Below are 5,359 nucleotides of genomic sequence, written 5' to 3'. Positions count from 1 at the left end.
CTCTCGTCTCCATGTCGCTGTGTCGTCAGTTGTGGACTTGAATTTGACTGGACATGGAAATGTTGACTGAATATTGTTCAGTCTTTTTTGCATCGTGAGATAAAGGAGAAGTTCTGTCTGTTCATGGAGTAATAAATGGCTCTAATGCTCATTTAAAAGACTTTATTTTCTCAAAAGCATCTAGAAAACAAATGTCTTGAAGCAAATGCAAAATATCACATTTGTAGAAAAAAACAAGAATTCCACAAAACGTATGACACACTAATTAGGAATAGTGATAACATCTTTGGAAAGCCAACTCATCTTGAGTGACGTTAATTGACTAGAATGTGCTGGCTGGGAGTGTTTTTACACTAAATGACCACTCTCCTGTCCGGTGGCGATAGTCGACTTCCGGCCTTTTGATTAAAATCTGGTGGGGTCGGTGCAGCTGAGTCAGCAGCAGCGCGGTATTTTCCCGCAGGAACGCGTGACGTTTATTAATTCTTCGTCTGGGCCTGATCACCTTTCAGAGCTGAGTGGTGACCTCCCTCAGTCTGTGAGTCAGAAGAAATAAATACCGACTAACCAGCGGGTCAGGGCCTGGCGTCGGGGAAACAGTGCGGTTCCCACTTCCAGCAGCTATCGCAGGGAACGTTTCATCAAACCTCTTTGATGCGGGACCTTGATCTCTGACTGTAGCTGCAGCAGCGTTGTCGCTGTCACTGACCATTCACTGCCTTCCCTGCGTGGAGCAAACAAATCAACCTGCTGATTGCCCGCCACAGTCTGTGGTCTCCACCGGTGCGGTCGACTAACGGGGGCTTAAGAGGGAAAGGTTGTGTATGCTTAACAAGGTGATCATTCTTAGGATTCCTTCATGTGCCTGAGTGACTTTAACTATCTGCACAGCAGCCCTCAGGTGGCGGAACCTCACAGAGGATTGTCTTCCTCATGGAATCTCTCCCCGGAAACCTACAGGGACTCTGCCAGGGTTTTTTGTTTCACAATGATTCGAAAGAAAACCTACAAGTTCGACAAGTCTCACAAGACTGTAGAAAACAACAGTGAAAGCCATAGAGGGGGCAAACAGAGGGGAACAACTTGTAATCCTTCGGCACAACTAGTGGGCGACGGTGCGATGCCGCCCTCTAGAGGTAGGAATGGTACATGCGCTGACTATCGGGATGCGTTTTAAAAATGAAGAGCCCGCGTAAAAGTAAACATCAAGTCAACAGAAGGAAATTTGGCATCTTTAGTGGGATTTTTTTTTTTTTTTTTTTGGGGGGGTGGGGGGTTATTTGTTTTTTCTGTTGTCACACAGCTTCAAGCTGTCATGTTGATCAAACAGTAAAGGCTTTGTCTGGGTCACGTCGCCTGTTTTTTTTTTTTTTTATCATCAGGCCAAGCTGTCAGACATCAGCTCCTCCACCCAGTCCGTCCAGGTAACTCCCAAATACCTGGTGAACGGCTCGCCACATAAATACTTTTTCTCAGACGGTCGTCACGAAGGACCGGTTTGCTGACTAGATCTTATTTTTAGAGGGAGACCCATGTAGTTTAATTGTGTTTTGTTCTTCAGTTAAGCCACTGTTCAGAGCCACAGCCCAGTGTTTACAGATCACAATGTGACTGTGAGGGCTTCTTAGGGAATACTAGTGACATTACTCATGTGGAAGCCTCACGCAGTCTGTCGCTATGCACAGCAGGTCCAACCTGCTTTGCTCAGGTGCTGTGTGTTTGGAGTTACGGTCAGGTATCGCAGCGACGCATATCATTTGACACATATGCTGAGCTTGCAGCTAATAACTCACTGCCGCTTCTACTCTTACCTTAAAGGGAGCAAAAGTTCAGAGATGCAATCGGTCCAGCGTCAAGCAATACAAACTTTTCAAGACTGTGGTGAATACCGTACTGTATTAGACACACACTGGATTTCAAGCAGAACTAATTCAATATGAATACGGCTTAAGCTCGTCACCCTCAGTAATGACCTATCTTGTATTATAACGATAACATACATTTGAGGCGTTGGAACGACATGCCAGTGGGAATAAAAACACAGACTGGCAGGTTTTCACACCTGACTCAAAAACAATGACAACAAGGAGAGATTCTTTTACGAATTTACATTTCAATCCTCTGACTTATATAGGACCTGTGGTGGAAAGAAATATTGTTGAGCCATGTGATCTGTGACAAGTGAACTTTTAGGGACATTTCCTTAAACAGGGCCTTTTGCCTCCGTGTGTGGAGGCGTCGCGGCAATCCAGACCAAGGTTAGGTCAGGCTAATCAAAACAGAGTGGGGAAGGCATCGAGTCGCTCAGATAGGGTTTGTATCTTTTGCCTGGCGACAATGTGTCTCCAAGCGTATCCAGACACTGTTGGGGAGGTGTTCAACAAAACGTATCTGCTCGTCATGAGCTCATGTTTATTCATCTCATGCTCATGTTTTATCGCATGGTAGAAATAACTTGTACTCCTGATGCTCGGGGAGCAACTGTGTCAGACACACGCACCGGGCCGCTCGACTCGGACGCCCTTGTTCCTCTCGCGAGATTAAACGCTTGCTTTTTTTTTTTTATCAGCCAGAGTTCAGAGCCACAATGCAGAGGCGCAAATACGCTCCACGACATACCACAATACTTGGCGCAGAGTACAAACATTTTTTTTTTTGTTTAAAGAAACAATACATCTACAGAACTTTTTGACACAAGGCAAGCAGGAGATTTACATGAAGTCCATGTAAAATGTTTAGTTTAATACTGGTGAGAGAAAAGTTGACTAAAAGTTTACTGGCAGATATAGTAGATAGAAAATGATCTCTGGCTTGCAGTTTGGAGAGCGTCCCCTTCTCTGCCTGTCCATTAAGAGGACACACTTCTTTTCCTGAGTGCAATTCTGAAAACAGTGCATCATTGTGACGCTGCCGCGGAGCCTCATTGTGCACAGAACGTTCATCCGTCAGCGGCTGAAATCAAGCGGGCGCTGAAACACAAGGGAACTCGGAATTCCAGAGCTGCAGGGACGTCGAACACACAGCTGCTATTGTTGATGGTTGCAACAGAAAGCTAAACACACATACACAGCAACCATCTCTCAGAGTTGATGTTAACCCCGGGCAAAGACGAGTTAATCCGCTCCTCGCTGGTTTTCCTGTAAGGCAAGTTTATCACTGGGAAGAATCTTCAGTCGCTGCTCTGTCTGAAGTTCCCAAAGCAGAAGGAAAAACTGCGACGCTGCTTCTGTTGCCAGAATATATAAAATACGTATACAGAGAGGAGATTGAGGTTGAGCTCATATGTATGCACATTAAGACCTTTGTCTTGCATTTCATTCATAATACTGCCAGAGGTCAATGTACTGTTTGACTTATTTTGATTAGACTGTCACTACAGGGTTGTTTTACTATCAATTTATCTGTAGTCTGCCTCTTTTTTATAATGACTGATCTACACTCTGGCAGTGGATCCCCATGAGGTTATAAAGTTCTTCAATTGCTCTTTTATTATTCTCATTATTGGTTTTCACATGTAAATGCAAAGCTACTACTACTACTACTGCACTGGCTTATGTATGATTAATAAATGTGACTCATGAAGGTTTATTGGGGTAAAAGGTGCCCTGTGACTCCAATGCATCAGTGTTTTTTTTTTTTTTAATTTGTATATGACTAATAACTTCTGTCATCAACCATTTCTCAGTAAGATAATGGCAAAAGCTGAACCCCAGCCACTGTTTCCCAGTGTCTGCAGCAACAACGTCACAGCGTCTGTGTTGTTTTGTTGTGGCTTACTCAGTTTACTGTAATTAGGCTAAAACCAAAAGGCTTTTGTTCTCCCTCTGCCTGTCTCGCTGGACCGGCCCTGTAGCCGTGAAACTCAAACGCGAAAATGACGATTTGACCGAGCCTCTAAAAAGCCCAGTCGTGACAGCAGTTTCAATTTACAGGTTTATTGAAAAGGATTTCCACATGGATTTCCACGTGACTCGGTCACTGACCCAATGATTGCAGACGAAATGAAAAAAAAAAAAAAAAAAAAAAAAAAAAAAGTCCTTGTTTGACGTACAGTTAAAAATTAACCGCGTGGGACTGTAAAATAGCTCTTACTCTGGTCTGCCTGGTTTGTCCCCTTCATATCCACACTGACGTATTTTGACTTGAATGAACAGCACATCTTTGTCGATGCCCATTACCTTCAGCCTGTAAACTTGACTCCACATTCTTCTTGTGTCTCCTAAGTTTCTATGAGCAGGGAGTGACTGCAGGCCTTTCATATGAGGAATGTGATCATGCTGTCAGGGTGGCTGCCAGTCTGGTGCTTTCAGATATCAGGCAGAGGCCAGGATGACGTACAAATGATTGTGCTGAACCCGCTTAGAAAATGACATTGTTGTTGTTGTTGCTATTGCTGTTGTTGTTTTGACACATTTAAAATACTGTTGTTGTTTTTGTTTTTTTTTGCCATCACCTTCCTCTGCCACTGCCATGAATAATTCATTGACTAAAGATACTTCTGAGGGTCTTTTCAACCCCAACCAATTAGCATTTCCCAGTGACTGATAACACGTTTTGTCTTACAGTGTAAAATGTAGTAAACAACCATGAAAATGCTGGGTTCATTAAAAGTGTTCGTTAGCTTCATTGAGTTCCATGGGTCGTCATCATTGATGCACTGAAATGCACACTCTGCTTAAAAAGGTCAGGAAAAGTCTCATTCCCTTCCTCAGATTCACTGCTGTTTTGTTTCAGAGAAACTAGTGCGAGCAATACTACAATGTGTTCTTGTAACATGTAAGTCACATTGAACATACAGCAAAAGTTGGATCCGGTTGAGCTGCCGTGCTTACGCTGAGTAGATGTTGACTTGCAGACGTAAAACAACAACCAAGAATAACTGTCTTCAGATGGGCGGATGCTGTTTTCTTAGGCCAGCCACAGTCTGTATGTTTTGCTTGCATAAGAGCCTTGAGGGGAGCTCCTCAGTGCACTTGACTGTAACGTGAACAGTCCAGAAGCTCCTCCTCCAACACGGCCACACCTTTGTGATAAGGAGCGCTCCACCTGCCTCGGCACGAGGAGGCGCGGAGCAGCAGCAGCAGCAGCAGGAGCAGCAGGAGGGGCTGAAATGTGGCCCGACAGGTCTGATGGCACCTGCAGAGTGAGATACTAGCACAGCAGCAGCAGCAGGGGCAGGCTGGCCGAGTGACTGACAAGCCCGTCAACCCGGTGCGTCGAGGAAGCAGCTCGTGTGGAATTAAAAACAATGACAGTGTTGTGTTTGGGTTAGTGTGGCGAGCAGACCGGTTCGCACCTGATCGCTCCTCCAGCGGACTGACTGACCGACCGAGTGAGTGAGTGAGCGGGGAACCTCTGC

The sequence above is a fragment of the Nelusetta ayraudi genome, unplaced genomic scaffold (genome assembly GCF_046127955.1).
Source record: "Nelusetta ayraudi isolate G7.1 ecotype Tasmania unplaced genomic scaffold, CSIRO-AGI_Nayr_v1 ptg000002l, whole genome shotgun sequence".
Lineage (NCBI taxonomy): Eukaryota > Metazoa > Chordata > Actinopteri > Tetraodontiformes > Monacanthidae > Nelusetta > Nelusetta ayraudi.
Note: the sequence above shows the minus strand (reverse complement) of the source record.